We start from the raw sequence: 18,230 nt of genomic DNA, 5'->3' as shown, positions 1-18,230 counted from the left end.
AGAGCTTTTCCTACTTACTCAGTTGTGTTGAGGTGTGCGCTCCCCAATGTCCTGTCCATCACAACCAAAGTCGAGTCCTGTGGTGAGGCCGGCATATGTGGAGGTGCCAGAGAGTGCTTGTACTCCACCATTTTCCAAGCGTAGGTTAATAAGCTTGAGGGGCACAGAGTGGGATGTACTGAGAAGCAGTATTTTGTTTTTTTCTATAGGTGTTTTTGGGAAAACGGGGTGGGGGAGGGTTTACTTCATAGATTTTGTTTGTGACTTCTGTTAAGGTATGGCATGAAAAAGTGGTTGATCTCACCTTTCCATAGGGAGGTCGGTCAGGAACTGAAAGGGACCTTGCCAGTACCCATTGCAGAGTCGTGGAGGGTTCTGTGCTTGTGCATAGTGAAGAGACACAAGCTGAGCACTTATGGATGCAGCCCGCCAAGGAGTGTCGCATGGCCTCCGTTGGAATCAATGGCCAGTGAGTCACCTGATCATCTCCCTTGAGAAGTTTGGATATTCATGTGGTGTCAGGAAATGTTAACATTTAGCTTACCTGTCTGTTTAGGTCTGCTCTGGGGGTGTGGTGTGTCGGAGTCTGGTGTAGTTCATGTGGGAGATGCTTAGTAGTGTGGACCTAAGGGATTCTGAGACAGTGTTCATTCCATGTAGGAGTGAACACTGAGGGAAGGGCTTGGGACGTGGCAGGTATAGTGCCCAGGCTGGGCTACTGAGCCTCTGAAGAGAAGAGGAGCCCTGCGATGGGTGATGGGTATTGTAAATAGGGAGGAGAGAGGTCAGGTGCAGTTTTTTCTAGACAGGGTCAAGAGGTAGAGCTGCATTGGCCTAGCAAGGTATAAGGTCTCTAGAATCCAAGGAAGGTGGATATTGACTTGTGTGCTGAGTTTGGTTACCTTTGGAGAGAGGAAGAGAAAGCAACCCATGGGTCAGCTGAGGTCACTCAAACAGGGTGCTGGGCTGCATCAGTGTCAAAGAAGGGAGAGGGTTAGAGTCATCTTGAAGTGAAGGGGCTGTTGGGTCCACACTTACTCGTTTTTGGCCTGTCAAGCTCCCAAGTATATTTTTGTGGGCACAAGGCTGTCTGATTGTGAGGAGGTCTCTGTGGAGGTGATGTACATCCGGATGGATTGCTTCTGTCTTGGAACCTTATTTTCTTGTGTGCTAGGAGGAAAGTGGAGTGAAGGGAGGTGAGGGTGATGTTAGGTACTTAATCAGGTGAAGGAGAGGGAATAGTGATTGGAGACAGAGCCTAGGGTTCCTTTCTACAGATTTTTTTGTTGTGTGTGTGTACTGGCTGCTTGGTATGTTAGAAAGAAGTGTTTTGAGAACAGCTTTCTCATGCCTTTCTGTGAGAGAAAATTAATTTCATGTCTCATGGTCATTGTGATGGAAGAAATAGAATTTTTCCCCTCAGTGAAATTGGACTGTAGAAATAGGGGATGCTTCAGTGGCAGAGACAAGGTATTTAAAAAAATACGTGCCACAGATTCAGATGAGAAGGTTGTGAGGGGAGAGAAGCATCACAATTTTACTTTTTGTTATTTTCCCGTTCTGTGTTTTGAGGTTTCCTGTCAGCTGTGGTCTGTGTTCGGTTGGAGCCCACTGGGTGGACACTATCTATTGCACCCTTCCTGTGAGGGTGTACAGTGCGTGCATGAAGGCATAGATTTGTCATGTTGCAGGAGGTGCCCGTTGGTTCTTAGAATCGGTTCTTAGTCTAAGTTCAGGTACATAGGTCTGTGTGAACCAGTATGACAGTGGATTGGACTGTGAAAACACCTTACATGTAAATGGGGGCTCTTGCCTTCAATTATGGAGCTGTGGAGTCTTCAGGGAGGTCGTTCACTTTTGTTTGGGGGGAATGGGCCCTTTCAGGGAGTCTTCACTCGCCTACGGGGGATGGGTTCCTGCTGGTCCGAGTGGGTCCGCGTTTCCCGCCAGCATTTTAGACCTCTCGTGGAAACTTCGCGGTGGAGTCCGGGCGGTGTCCAGTGCGTTCCTGTGGGGGAGAGAAGTGAGGAATGGTTTAGGTTGTGGTGGGGCAGGTCCCCGGGGAAGTCTGTGGGGTCTGACGTGGCCGAGTGGGGGAGTCGCAGGGAAGGGAGTTCAGAGACGGGGTCATGGGGGAGCCCGGAGCACAGTGCCCGTGCCTGCTGCTGCCCTGGGTGCTGGTCCTGTGGGAAGGGAGAGGGTGCGGAGGGGGAGGTGGGGACAGAGGAAAGGAGAGGCACCCACACAGTCTGTGAGTGTTCCCAGGAGGGGAGCAGCGGTGTGTCCCTGTGAGGAGGGTTAGTAAAGGGCTGGGTTTTGGGGGCGGGTCCTGGGGTGGAGTCTCATAGAAAATTGAAATGAGGTAGCCACTGAGGAGGCTGTTGTCCGCTGGTTGTTTGGAGGTCTGATGAAATGATATCTTTGATGCTGTGTGTAGGGATACGGCATTGTGCATTTGTGTGTGTTCACATTGGGTTCTTTCAGGTTTATCTTTTTTCTAAGGTTTCCAGTTTCCCCAGTATGCATGTCAAGACAGGATCCTCAGTTTCCGGCCCCATGGCCATGTCCCCATAGTGAGTTTTAGTTCGTTTGTAGCTATATTTGCTGTGCAGAGGTGCCTCCATGTCTGATGGTGTGATGAGGACATGATTCCTGGGTCAGTGGTTATTGCAGTGAGTCTCCCTGTAAAAGTCACAGAGAAGGGAGACCTTGGGAAGGCTGTACCCAAGGTCTCGGAGGGATTCTGGGAGCCAAGGTGAGGGTAGGCCATTTGGGATTTCTATCTCAACAGGGAGAGATTGTCTTTCCAGCAGGTTATTTCATGTTTTGCGAATGGAGGAGGAATCAAGGAGGAGATCATAAGAGGCTGGGAAAGAGCAGGTGTTGAAGTGGAGTGCACAGTAGTGAGGATTGCTGGAGTTGATAGCTCATGAGCTGGGGACTAACAGGTGGATTTTGGAAGGTGTGTTCTATTGCATTCATATCAGTGGTGATGGTTATCTGTTAGGGGTAGGATAGGTAATTCATTTAGGAAGTTGTATATCTGGGCACCCCCCTACTTTCTGTTGGAATCCATGGGAGTCTGAAAGACCAGAGTAACAGGCTTTATTGAAAGGAAGAAAGGAACCCTGCCAGGCACTTCTGGGGGAGAAGAGCACCGGTTATAGACTAGGGGTGAGTTATATAGTGTTTGGGAGAGCCTGAGGGGATACTGAAGCAAAAGTCCTGGTATGTCCGGAATGCTTCTCCTTGGGGGGCTTCGAGCATGTGGGTGTTGAATCAATAGTCCTGGTATGTCTGGAGCCCCTCCTTGGGGCAGCTTCTCAGCTTTTTTGGAATTCCTCTGTCTCAGGGTCCAGCAAGGGTGAGGTCTGACAGATAAGCGGAACATCAAGAGGGCAGTTTGGAATTCACGTATCTATCATTTCTCGACTCTGTGGTTACATATAAAAGAAAAGCAGTTATTAATTTTATAATATATGGTGAGGGGTGATGAGGAGAAAGAGGAGAAAAAATTGGAAAATTATTGCTTCTTCTGGAGAGAACTCGAGAAGGGAACCTTGCCAAGCCAAGTCCCTCATCCAGTTCAGAAGGTCGTCAATTTCCATGCTGTGAGGTCTGAACCAGGCGATGTTTCTGAAAACCTGAGTGAGGAAGTAAAAAAAATTTTGCGGGGTAATAATTGTCAGTTGCTTGCTGTGAGTGCTGAGTGGACAGAGTGACATGGTGATGCATGGTCTCCTGGATGAGCCTCATGAGACATGCTGGTCTGGTTCCTCTCAAATGGGAGGACATATGGAGATTTTAGGAGACAGGGAACCTGTCGGTGTAAGTTTTTAGAAGGATTGCGTATGTGTGGTTGAAAAGGAAGGGGGAGTTTGGAGAACATTCAGGAGGGAACTTCTCGGGCTGAGGGGTGGCTTCTTCCTGCTGTCATCCCTACCTATTTGATATTTACCTCATGAAGTTCTCCTTTGGGTACTAGGAGCATTTGATTGTAGGTAATCCTAGAGATTTCTCTCATCCTTGCCTGTGTGAACTTAAAGAAAGAGGCAAGTATTTGGAGATTAGCAATGCAGAGATAAGGAGGCTTGTATAGAGTGTGTGTGTGTGTGTGTGTGTGTGTGTGTGTGTGTGTGAGAAAGTTCTTCCATGGTAAAGTTAGAGATATTTTTTCCTGGCAGCCCTGGAGAGAGTAGTTAGCTTGAGTTAAAAGAAATGTTTCATGTCCGTTTGTAGGCTCCAAGAAGACCCAGTGATCTTGTCCCCTTACTATGTGAAGGGAAAAAGACTGAGAAGTGTTAAGAGGTGATTGCTATATATTCTCCTAGTTCTTCAGGAATACAAGAGAGCTTTAGGTTTAGGGGACCTGTAAAGGTTGAAAGATAGAATTTAGGAGGTTTCCTGATACAGGGTTTCAGATTTTTCTGTTTCATGAGGTTTCAGGGTTGATGTGTAGGGTTAGGTAGATATTTTCAGTTGTCTGATTGGCAAAGGTCTGCATGCAGTTCTGTAAGAAACTAGTAAACAAATGTAAGAGGCAGGGTTTAAAAGTTAGAAAAGTAAATAGGAGAGTGTATGGACCAATGAAAGGCACTAGTAAGATGCCCAATTTGTGTGAAACCACTGATTCCATGTTTACAAATTCACTGGGCATCAGAGAGAGAGAGAGAGAGAGAAAATAGGAATAAGACAGGGCAGTGTGGCTAGTCTCACTGTCCCTAGATCTACTTTTGTAGAGATTTCTAAAGCAATAAGAAGAGAAGTAACCTGTATAGCTTGTTTGGTCCTTACATTGATGGATAGTGTATTAGGAACTGGAAGAGGCTCATGGGGTGGGATTAGGTTGATATTTAGGGTGAGATAGATTAGGATACAGGTTTTTGTCTAATTAGTATGGAGACACAGATAGGTGTTGGTCCCACAAAAAGTAGAAAGTTCCTGATTTGGTGAGGTAGGTTGAAAGGTGAATAGAGAATAGAAGGACAAGGGGTCAGTTTTGTTCTGTTTCTGAGCTCCAGATGGTCAGAGTGGAGGAAAGAGTCATCCTAATAAGTGGGGAGGGTAGAGGATTGTTAGCTAGGGTGACTGATTAAACATTCTTTGAAAACCAGTTTTCTGACTGTACAAATTCTTTTTTCACAGTACAAATCTCCTACAACCTGCACAAACCTTCTACAACTTACATAAACCTTCAACTTTCATGCACTTTCTTATCCAGAAATAACTGGCCTTCATAACAACTTGCTTTTCCTTTTTCTTTCAAAAGTATTTCCATACCTTATACCTTCTATTATCAAAACCATACAATTCCTTTCTAGTCAGAACTCTTGATTTAAAAATTTTAACCTCCAGTGACAATCAAGTTGACTTTCTTTTTATCCTAGTTTCCCTTATCCCAAAGCCTGACTAAAAGAGTCCTTAGTTTTTTCATATATTTGCCATACATAGACCAACCAGCTTCAGGTTTGTGATTGGAGTAAGGCATTCCGTTTTTCTATTTTAGCAGCAGTGGGAGTTGTCAGGATCACGGTGTGTGGACCTGTCCATGTGAAAGTCAGTCCTTGGGTGATGTAATGCTGGAAGTGCCTCTTGGACAGTGTTTGAACAGTTTGCTGAGTGACCTATAAAACCTGCAAGTACTTAGGGAAAGGGTATTACATTTCTACACTTTGCAGTTAGAGTTTAAGTCCTAGTGACCACTGCTTCTAGCTGCAATTACCAGCAGGTCCCAGCCTATAGTAGGCATGGGGCATTGAGATAAGAGGAACAAAGGAGATACTAAACATTAAATAAAGCAATAAAATCAGACTGTCAATACCCACAGTAGAGATCTTTGAGGGATAAATAAAAAAATATTCAAGTAAGGCATAGTAGATGGCCCTTGTGTTTACAAGAAATGAGATCAGTTTATCTGCTACTTGGAAGAAATACCTTAGGCTCGTGAACAATGTCCTTGGGCCTTCAGTGGCAATTCCCAGCACACTGGGGAAGGTCAGGTCACAGGTAGCTGGAGCAGGGCTAGAAGAGACTGAACCCTCCCTCCATGGAGAAAGGGGGCAGCTTACCTTCTCATGTCCCTCTTTCCACAGCACAGGTGTGTTTCTTGATGGGGCCAGGAAGCCTGGCAGGCTTCAGTTCAATGACTTTTCTTTCCACTCTGCTTTGATTTCCAACTTTTGGGGAATGCTGTCTTGGCTGCAGAGGTGGGTTATTTCTGTAGGGTCTTTGCTTTGCAGTTATTTATGTTCTTAGAATATGTGTGTCTGGTGTCCTGTAAATGTCTTGGTGTGGTTTCCTGTCCTGGGTGTTTGTGTAAGCTGCAGATTTGGATGCTACTGTTTGCTGTGAGGCAGGAAGGTATGATGTCTCAGTCTGCCATCTCTTTTCTGTTTTTCTGGGTTCCTGATCTGGATTTGTCTGGGAATCGTCTTTGAGTGAGAGGTACTTCAAGTTCACCTTTAGCTGTGTTTGCAAGCGGGTATCAAGGGATGAGGGCATGTGCCTGGGTTCTACATGTCGGTTATGCTCTCTTGGTGCCGCTAAGCTTTCTTCGTCCATTGAGATGCCTCAAAAGAGGGTGGCAGCATCCTCCCCTATCTTTGGGTGGTATTTTTTCTGTCAGCATAATCAACACTGCCATGGAGTTTGTTTTCCCAGAAACGATGCCAGAGATGAGGTCCCTTACTGGGGCACGAAGAACTTCTTTAACTGCCACCGTGTGGCCATTCTGGGAATAGCAGCAGTGAAGGGAAAAGTTTCTAATTTTTGATATCCTTTCTCAAAGGACCTTTTAAGACAGGGGTCTCCAAACTTTTTACACAGGGGGCCAGTTCACTGTCCCTCTGACCATTGGAGGGCTGGAATATAAAAAATACTATGAACAAATCCCTATGCACACTGCACATATCTTATTTTAAAGTAAAAAAAAAAACAAAACAAAGAACATAAGGTGGAATGACATCACGGAAACGGCACCGTGAGCAGCGCGTATGACAAATCTCCCCAAAATCTCAACAAATTTATCAACTAGAAACAGAAAAATTTATCCTCGGAGCATTCCGGAGTTCCACACACGCTGAAGGTGAAAGGGCTGTTATCACTTGAATCTGAGAGATGGGATGGAGCTGAGGGTGTGGAGGAAGCTAACTACCACACGGACGTTCATTCAAGCCGAGGAGGGAGTACGCCTGTGGTGAGTCAACCACACGTGCAACTGCTCACCCACACTCGGGGAGGAACAGCCTTAGCGCTGCGAGCAGCCGCCCGCGTGCGGTGAGAAACCGCGCTTGTGCCCCGTGCCGCGGTCTGGTCGCAGAGCGAGTTCCCCTGTGCCGCGAGTGTCCCCAGCGGCCCGCGCACTGCGAGCGAGTGTCCCCAACCACCGGCGTGCCCAGAGCACCCCATTCGCTCACGTGCCCTGAACGTCCCACTCGCCCACGCGCCCAGAGCACCCCACACGCCTGCACACCCAGAGTGCCCCATTCTCCCGTGCACCCAGTGCACCCCAGCTGCCAGCGGCAAGGCAAGCGGGAAGGGCGCCAAAGCTATCTTCCCTACGTGGGAGCTTCTCTCCATGGGCGGGGCACCTCACCTAGCCATTCAAGCTAACAATCAAGCATTGGGGGAGGGGCACGCGGGCAGCTTGAAATACTTTCTGGAGCACAGCTGCGGATCCAATCACTGAAATTAGCTTAACCCACGAAATCTGCGCACCCACAGGGCTCTAATTGATAAGATCTCTCTCAGTTCAGCGATCCAAGACAAGAGGCATGATATTTTTTAGTGCCTAAAGGGGCGGGGGCAACTTCTGATTGACAGAGCCTTCATATTCAGGGATATACGCTAACAAAAGGGACTTGGCAGATGTTATGATCTATACAGCAAGCAGTGACTAGTGCCTCTCCTTCCCAGCCAAAACAGGCTACAAAGTGTGGAAAGCCTGGGTTGAGTGGTCCAACTGAATGCTAGGTGCTGAACAGGCCTAGAGTCTCAGCAGAAACTCTACAAGCTAGAAGAGAGTGGACCCCAATATTTAAAGCCCTGAAAGAGAGGAACTTTCAGCCAAGAATACTATACCCATCAAAGCTATCCTTCAAGTATGAAGGAGATATAAAAACATTCACAAATACAGAAAAGATGAGGGAATTTATCATCAGAAAGCCCCCACTTCAGGAAATACTAAAGGGGGTTTTCCAACCAGATTCAAAGAACAAAACAAAACAAAACCACAAGTAACAGCTCCACCAAGAACACAATAAAACCAAATTTATACTATGACAACAAAAGAAAAAAAGGGGGGGAGAGGATGGAGATTAACAGTAGCAAAGGACGATGAAGCGTAGAAATACTCATAAGATAGGGTACTACAATGAATATGGTAGGTACCCTTTTCATTACTTAATGGTAACCACCCTTGAAAAACCACCACAAAAACACTTGACTTAAAAAAGGTAGCAACAGAGGAAAGAAGTATGGAATACAAACAAACAAAAACAAATGATAGAAAAACAAAAGAGAAGAATCAAACAAGATACAAAACTAACAGAAAGCAATTTATAAAATGGCAATAGGGAACCCACAAGTGTCAATAATTACACTAAATGTAAATGGATTAAACTTACCAATAAAAAGACACAGAGTAGCAGAATGGATTAAAAAAGAAAATCCAACTGTATGCTGCCTACAAGAAACTCATCTAAGCAACAAGGATAAAAACAAATTCAAAGTGAAAGGCTGGAAAACAATACTCCAAGCAAACAACACCCAAAAAAAAGCAGGTATGCAATACTCATATCTAATAATGCTGACTACAAGACAGAAAAAGTACTCAGAGACAAAAATGGTCATTTCATAATGATTAAGGGGACACTGAATCAAGAAGACATAACAGGCCCTGGCCGGTTGGCTCAGCAGTAGAGCGTTGGCCTGGCATGCAAGAAACCTGGGTTTGATTCCCGGCCAGGGCACATAGGAGAGGTGCCCATTTGCTTCTCCACCCCTCCCCCTTCTTCCTCTCTGCCTCTCTCTTCCCCTCCTGCAGCCGGGGCTCCGTTGGAGCGGGGATGGCCCGGTAGCTGGGGATGGCTTCTTGGCCTTTGCCCCAGGTGCTGGAGTGGCTCTGGTCACAGCAGAGTGATGCCCCAGAGGGGCAGAGCATCACCCCCTGGTGGGCAGAGCATCGCCCCTGGTGGGTGAGCCAGGTGGATCCCGGTCGGACGCATGCGGGAGTCTGTCTGACTGTCTCTCCCCATTTCCAGCTTCAGAAAAATAGAAAAAAAAAGAAGAAGACATAATAATCCTTAATATTTATGCACCAAACCAAGGAGCACCAAAATATATAAGACAGCTACTTATTGACCTAAAAACAAAAATGGACAAAAATACAATCATACTTGGAGACCTCAATACACTGCTGACGGCTCTAGATCGGTCATCCAAACAGAGAATCAATAAAGATATAGTGGCCTTAAACGAAATACTAGAACACCTGGATATGATAGACATCTACAGGACACTTCATCCCAAAGCGACTGAGTATACATTTTTCTCTAGTGTACATGGAACATTCTCAAGAATTGACCATATGTTGGGCCACAAAAGACAATATCAGCAAATTTAGAAAAATTGAAATTGTACCAAGCATATTCTCTGATCATAAAGCCTTGAAACTAGAATTCAACTGCAAAAAAGAGGGAAAAAATCCCACAAAAATGTGGAAACTAAACAACATACTTCTAAAAAATGAATGGGTCAAAGAAGAAATAAGTGCAGAGATCAAAAGATATATACAGGCAAATGAAAATGACAATATGACATATCAGAATCTCTGGGATGCAGCAAAAGCAGTGATAAGAGGGAAGTTCATATCACTTCAGGCATATATGAACAAACAAGAGAGAGCCCAAGTGAACCACTTAACTTCACACCTTAAGGAACTAGAAAAAGAAGAACAAAGACAACCCAAAACCAGCCGAAGAAAGGAGATAATAAAAATCAGAGCAGAAATAAATGAAATAGAGAACAGAAAAACTATAGAAAAAATCAATAGAACAAGGAGCTGGTTCTTTGAAAAGATCAACAAAATTGACAAACCCTTGGCAAGACTTACCAAGGAAAAAAGAGAAAGACTCATATAAACAAAATCCAAAATGAAAGAGGAGAAATCACCACTGACACCGTAGATATACAAAGAATTATTGTAGAATACTATGAAAAACTATATGCCACAAATTCAACAATCTAGAAGAAATGGATAAATTCCTAGAAAAATACAACCTTCCTAGACTGAGTCAAGAAGAAGCAGAAAGCCTAAACAGACCTATCAGTAGAGAGAAATAGAAAAACCATTAAAAACCTCCCCAAAAATAAAAGTCCAGGCCCTGACGGCTATACTAGTGAATTCTATCAAACATTCAAAGAAGACTTGGTTCCTATTCTACTCAAAGTCTTCCAAAAAATTGAAGAAGAAGCAATACTTCCAAACACATTTTATGAGGCCAACATAACCCTCATACCAAAACCTGGCAAGGATGGCACAAAGAAAGAAAACTACAGACCAATATCTCTAATGAATACAGATGCTAAAATACTAACAAAATACTGGCAAATCGAATACAACAACATATTAAAAAAATAATACATCATGATCAAGTGGGATTCATCCCAGAATCTCAAGGATGGTTCAACATACGTAAAACGGTTAACGTAATACACCATATCAACAAAACAAAGAACAAAAACCACATGATCTTATCAATAGACGCAGAAAAGTCTTTAGATAAAATACAACACAATTTTATGTTTAAGACTCTCAACAAAATGGGTATAGAAGGAAAATATCTCAACATGATAAAGGCCATATATGATAAACCATCAGCCAACATCATATTAAATGGCATAAAACTGAGGACTTTCCACCTTAAATCAGGAACAAGACAGGGTTGTGCACTCTCTCCACTCTTATTTAACGTGGTGCTAGAAGTTCTGGCCAGAGCAATCAGACAAGACAAAGAAATAAAAGGCATCCATATCAGAAAAGAAGAAGTAAAGGTATCACTTTTTGCTGATGATATGATCCTATACATCGAAAACCCAAAGGACTCCACAAAAAGATTACTAGAAACAATAAACCAATACAGTAAGGTCGCAGGATACAAAATTAACATACAAAAGTCCATAGCCTTTCTATATGCCAACAATAAAATATTAGAAAACAAACTCAAAAAAATAATCCCCTTCACGATTGCAACAAAAAAAATAAAATGCTTAGGAATAAACATAACAAAGAATGTAAAGGACCTATATAATAAAAACTACAAAGCATTGTTAAGAGAAATAGAAAAAGACACAATGAGATGGAAAAATATTCCTTGTTCTTGGATAGAAAAAATAAATATAATTAAAATGGTGATATTACCCAAAGCAATATATAAATTTAATGCAATTCTCATCAAAATTCCTATGACATTTTTTAAAGAAATTGAACAAAAAATTATCATATTTATATGGAACTATAAAAAACCCCAAATAGCCAAAGCAATCTTAAGGAAAAAGAATGAAGCTGGGGGCATTACAATACTTGACTTTAAACTGTATTATAGGTCCATGATAATCAAAACTGCATGGTATTGACAGAAAAATAGACACTCAGACCAATGGAACAGAATAGAAAGCCCAGAAATAAAACCACATATATATGGTCAAATAATTTTTGATAAAGGGGCCAACAACACACAATGGAGAAAAGAAAGCCTCTTCAACAAATGGTGTTGGGAAAACTGGAAAGCCACATGCAAAAGAATGAAACTCGACTACAGCCTGTCCCCCGTGTACTAAAATTAATTCAAAATGGATCAAAGACCTAAATATAAGACCTGAAACAATTAAGTACATAGAAGAAGACATAGGTACTCAACTCATGGACCTGGGTTTTAAAGAGCATTTTATGAACTTGACTCCAATGGCAAGAGAAGTGAAGGCAAAAATTAATGAATGGGACTACATCAGACTAAGAAGTTTTTGCTCAGCAAGAGAAACTGATAACAAAATAAACAGAAAGCCAACTAAATGGGAAATGATTTTTTCAAACAACAGCTCAGATAAGGGCCTAATATCCAAAATATACAAAGAACTCATAAAACTCAACAACAAACAAACAAACAATCCAATAAAAAAATGGGAAGAGGATATGAATAGACACTTCTCCCAGGAAGAAATACAAATGGCCAACAGATATATGAAAAGATGCTCATCTTCTTTAGCTATTAGAGAAATGCAAATCAAAACGGCAATGAGATACCACCTCACACCTGTTCGATTAGCTGTTATTAGCAAGTCAGGGTAATAGCAAATGTTGGAGAGGCTGTGGAGAAAAAGGAACCCTCATACACTGTTGGTGGGACTGTAAAGTAGTACAACCATTATGGAGGAAAGTATGGTGGTTCCTCAAAAAACTGAAAATAGAACTACCTTATGACCCAGCAATCCCTCTACTGGGTATATACCCCAAAACCTCAGAAACATTGATACGTAAAGACACATGTAGCCCCATGTTTATTGCAGCATTGTTCACAGTGGCCAAGGACATGGAAACAACCAAAAAGCCCATCAATAGATGACTGGATAAAGAAGATGTGGCACATATACACTATGGAATACTACTCAGCCATAAGAAATGATGACATCAGATCATTTACAGCAAAATGGTGGGATCTTGATAACATTATACGAAGTGAAATAAGTAAATCAGAAAAAAACAAGAACTACATGATTCCATACATTGGTGGAACATAAATACGAGACTAAGAGACATGGACAAGAGTGTGATGGTTACCAGGGGTGGGGGAAGGGAGGATGTGGGAGGGAAGGAGGGAGAGGTTTAGGGGGAGGGGGAGGGGCACAAAGAAAACTAGATAGAGGGTGACGGAGGACAATCTGACTCTGGGCAAGGGATATGCAACATAATTTAATGACAAGATAACCTAGACATATTTTCTTTGAATATATGTACCCTGATTTATTAATGTCATCCCATTAACATTAATAAAAATTTATTTAAAAAAATGGGAAGGCATACCATATTTACAGTAAAGAACAAGTAAATTTCAATCAAGAAACTGACCAGTATTTCAATGGGAACTATGGGCCTGCTTTTGTCTAATGAGATGGTCAATGTGCTCCTCTCACTGACTACCAATGAAAGAGGTGCTCCTTCCGGAATTGCGTTGGGGCCAGATAAATGGCCTTAGGGGGCCGCAGTTTGGGGACCTCTGCTTTAAGACACTCCAGTCTTTGCAGGCATCACTGTTTCTCATTGTTTCTGAAACTGTCTGTCCGTTGCAGGTGTCAGTTCCTTCTGTTGTTGGGGTATGCGACCCTTTTCTGGAAAACACAATGTCATCTCCATGACTGTCCTACAGTTGGGTCATTCCCTCCTTCTATGTTATTGCATATGCTCATCTGTGTCATCACGGTGGCTCACTGATCACTGAGGTTTCAGGGACATTTTTTCATTAATAAGAGGAATTCCTGACCTATTTCCTGTCTGGTGGATTGTGTGTGTATGTGAATGTCAATATTTCTGGGCAGGAGAAGTTATTTCAAGTTATCTTCTGCTTCATGAGTGATGACATCACTGCGATAGGCAATATTGTGGTTCATCTCCTTAAAGAGGTGTTCCTTAACTGAGAGAATTTCACTGTGGCAACAGTGACAGTTCTGTATTTCCTGTGCTCCTCCGTGCATGATGTCTGAGTTTTAAGACAGCGGCCTGAGATGATAGACGTGAGTGGTACTCCTGGTACTGTAAGCGATGTCCATCCAATGGTCTGCTGCAGGGAAATGGCTTTTCCAAGGTCCACTCACAGTTACTGTTGGCATTCTCAGCAGCAGTTCCATGGCTCATTAGTCTCATCTCCCATGTGTTAGGTTTTTACAAGAGGCTGTGCAGCATTCCTTTGTCAGTCCTGTTTTCCCTGCATGCCGACCATTTCCTTTCTATGACTTCTGAGCTTGTTAACTCAGCCCCTCACATTTCACATTAGGTATAGTGACATGTTGTTTCCGGTAGTTTCATGTGAATGGGTTTCTAATATGTTTTTTTAAGCTGATGAATGTGTGATGTATACCTGGCCAGTCTGATGGGATCATCAAGAAGGTGCTGAGGAAAGTAATTGGCCCTCTATTCCCTGTGTGCTCAGAAGAGATTGTTGTGGGAGATGGAGGGCTGTCACCCTCTTTGTTTTGAAGGTGCTGTAGGTGGGAGTTCGTGAAGGGGTTGTACTTACTTAGGGAAACTGATCGCTGCATTCATTTTGTTGGTATTTTTTGTGACTAGGTGTAGGCTGAGAGGGAATGTCAAGGTTCAATGACTTCCATGTTCACAGAGTGTCTCTGAGATGTTACCAATAACTGTTGCTATATATTTCTAACTGGACATAGGTGCTGGGGTCCAGCCCCGGGGAGAATCCAGGGGTCCCACCGGAGGAGACGGCATCAGCAAAATCGAGTGAGAGAGCTGAATTCTTTTCTTTCTCTTTATTCTCTAGTTAGCATTTACTGCCAGGCATCTCTGCCAAATGCTAGTACAGCTCCTTTTTTATACACACACACCAAGTTACAATTACATGGTATTAATCATTGCTTCTGTTTCACTATGTTTACATGTTTTCAGATAACAGTTGATTTATATCTATAAACTACAAATCATGTGGCAATTCACTCAAAGTACAACTAAAAAATAACTTGAATAGCGATAACAACATTGGTAAAAGCTTTTAAAGGATTAGTACTAACTAATAACTCAACTTTACTGTTGTTGTGAGTCAAGGGGCAGAGAGAGATTAACAGACGAAATCATTAAGGATTAGCAAAGGACCACCGCTTGCTCAGGCAAATGGCCTTGAGTTTATGCAGTGTCCTAACTTTTCTCACAAGATAACAAAAGACTTGCCCATTAAGAAATTGACATAACATTAAGAGTAACTTTTACTTAAAGATATATAGAGTGCACTTGCAAGATAGCTTAGTAGCAACATAATTTCAGAAGACATTAATTGCTATTGCTTCTGTGGATTCCCCCACATTCCTCTCATCTGAAGAAAAAAAAATCTTGGAAAGTATACAAACCTCATGAGAGTGTCTCACTGAGAAAGCCCAGCAACTGCCTTCAGTCATAAAACAAGTCTCTTAGCAAAACATTCTTTTCTTGCTGACTGCATTCCCATCCCAGGCCACACAATGGGCCATTCCATTACTCCTTTCCTAAGATTCTATTGTCTAGTCAAATTTTATTTATTTACTATATTCACACACTAGTTAAGTTCTAACTATATTCTTCTCTGAGTGTTCTACCATCTGCAGGTCAGGTAAGCAAGAAGAAAGGAAAGTTTCTCTACTCTATCACATGAAAAGGCTAGGGAGGAAAAATGTTGAATTAAGTGAAGGCCGAAAGGTGCTCTGTGCACAGCCACTGCCTCCTACCCATTCACAAGTCACAGTCTATTCTTTCTAACATGATTAAGAAGAAATTCTCCTACAAACTTAACCCTTTACGAGGGATATCATAGCCAGCCTCTTATGTTTACGAGCCCAGTTCAAGGGGCTTACAGGCTTCTCTGTGGAACTCACACCCTCTGTCTCATTTCCAAAGAAATTCCTACGAATCTACAGGGAAATCACGGTACTATTATTCCTGTGCTATAAATAATAGCACACACCCAGAAAAGGGGGGATATAAGGCCAGATTAATTCAAAAAGTCAAAGGGGGAAGTATCATTGTGCCTTTCCTTTGTGGTGACTTTGTCAACCCGCAGCCGTTGGTCTTCACTGCGGTGACTCTGTCAACCAGCAGCCGTTGGTCTTCTCTGCTGTGACTTTGTCAATCAGCAGTTTTTGATCTTCTTCTGCTGTGACCTTGTCAGCCAGCAGTTGTGGGTCTTCTCCTGCTGTGACCTTGTCAGCCAGCAGTTGTTGGCCTTCTCCTGCTGTGACCTTGTCAGCCAGCAGTCGTTTATCGGCTCCCAACACATAGGCTCAGTGCCTCTCCTATGTCTATTTATTTGCTTAATTTATGTGCTGTTTACAGAATGCTGTGTGTGTGTTTATCAGGAGGACCTGGTTTTGTCCTGGATATGGCAGCTGGGCGGGCTGTCTGTCTGTTCGGCCTGTGGTGCATTGCTGACAGTGGTGTGTTTTTTCTGCTGGGGAATGTGGTGTAGGGTCATTTGTGCTTTCTCAGTATGGGTGTTGGGTGTCCTATGTTGCTTAGAAATTGCCTTTGAGTCCCGTGTTTCAGGGAGCGGTCCTTGGGTAGCATTGAAGTATGTTTTGATGGATGTGGCCTGGTAAGAAGGGCTTGATATATGTCTCTGTCGTCTTCTCTCTTTACTGTAGGTTTTGTGTTCTGTACCATGTCTGTGTACCTGTCTGCGGTTGGATGCTGGCGACCTGTGCCTGAGTGCGTGTGTGTGGCTTGCTCACATTAGACCTGGTGTTGGTTGTGTGTCACAGCTTGTTCATCATTTCATAGGACCCAAAGCTGCTGTTACAGGCCCCACTTTACGGTAATGGTGTGATCACTGTGACAGTAGGACATTTGCCATCATGGTGCATGTACCTCTGAAAGAACTTTTCAGTAGAGGCCGCCCCAGGGGAATAGAAAGGGGGAGCCGTGCAGTGAGCAAATTGGGGATGGCACTATTTTTGCTTTCTTGGTGCTGGGTTTTGACATCATTGAGAGGCCCTTAAGGTTTTTTCCACCAACAGGGACATAAAGTGCTTTTCAGTGATTATGTTTCCAGTACATTTTTGTTGATTAGTCCACTTGCCAAAAATGACAAACTGCTGTTGAAAATTAGTAGCTGTCATTATGTAATGGATGGCTGCAGAGGTTGTACATGACTACATTACTGCTTTTCTGGTTTGTCAGACCTGTAAGTGCTCTGCTTGTTCATTCCATTCCCTTTCTTATTATTCTGCTGTTGGGTTTGTTGGGGATGTGAGGCTTTCAGAGTTTTGTTTTCGTGGGTTTTTTTTTTCACCCTAAGTTCAGAAAAGTTTCTATCAGATTGGCTGTTCGGAGTTACAGTCCTGGCTTCATTTGTCATATTTTCTCTCTGTCTCACCATTTGCTTGCTTGTTTGCTGAAAAACTCATTCTGTGTTGCTTGAGGTCTTTGTTTATATTTTCCATAGTTCCGCTTCTGCCCAGGGTTTCTGGGGGCACAGTGCTTGTCCATGTATCCAACCTGTGCCTAACTTGTCTTTGGCATTGAGGTGGGTTCCCTTATCATGAGTATGGGTTTCAGGTCCCATCACTGTGTGTTAAATGCGTATGTCAGCCTCTGTTTGCATTGTTGGATGTGATTTCTTTGTCCTGGATGAGCAGATAGTGCTTCACTGCATGTGTTCTTTCCACCTTGTTATCGATCTGAGAAGAGAATGATACCGCATTTGGAATAGAGTTCTGTTCCTTTTGTAGGGTTTCAGCTGCTGTTGTATTGATTCTATTGGTGCTGAGTGCATTGATTCCATGTGTCTGTTTCTCCCAGCACTCCCTGAGTGTGGAAGTCAAGGTGTTTCATCACTGTTCAGTGCTGGGTGCTGCAAAGCCCTTCTTTCCTGGTTCCAAGTGAGTTTTCTGGGTGAAATATGTGAAAAGCTCTTGGTTTTTCTGCTAACAATTGCATTACTATGGGACTTTCTCTCATTTCGCTATTTTCAAGTACCAAGGAGTTTGTCAGGTGTTTGATCAGTACTTTGTTGGACTGTAACCATAGTGTGCATTGCAGTGTGCTACCATAGACTGTTTTGATAAGCTGTGTAGTGATTTTGTTGGCTGAAAGCACATTTTTCATAAATGCTAGCTGTTGTCTTGATGCAAATTTAGTATGACTATCTATGGCACCTGTACTCTTTCTCAGCTTAGGAGGCGTTACTGGAATGTGACGATGAAGTTCACGGGTCATGGGAGCTCAGGAAGTACTTTTCTCAGGGGAGGATATGTACCTTCACTCCTGCAGTTGTGGGATATGTGCTTTATTTCCCATTCCTCATGTCTAAACCTCTCAATGCATGTATGAGTTACCCATGACCCTCCTGGTCCCGTTAGCATGAGATGTTGTCTGAAGCATCTGTGCTCTCGCCTGTTACTCTGGTTTTCTCATTATGTCGGCCCTGGATTAGCAGGAAAGGGAGCACTGTTTTTATTGGGGGACAGTGTCCACACTC

This window comes from Saccopteryx leptura, unplaced genomic scaffold (genome assembly GCF_036850995.1).
Source record: "Saccopteryx leptura isolate mSacLep1 unplaced genomic scaffold, mSacLep1_pri_phased_curated manual_scaffold_15, whole genome shotgun sequence".
NCBI lineage: Eukaryota > Metazoa > Chordata > Mammalia > Chiroptera > Emballonuridae > Saccopteryx > Saccopteryx leptura.
This window is presented reverse-complemented; position numbering follows the sequence as displayed.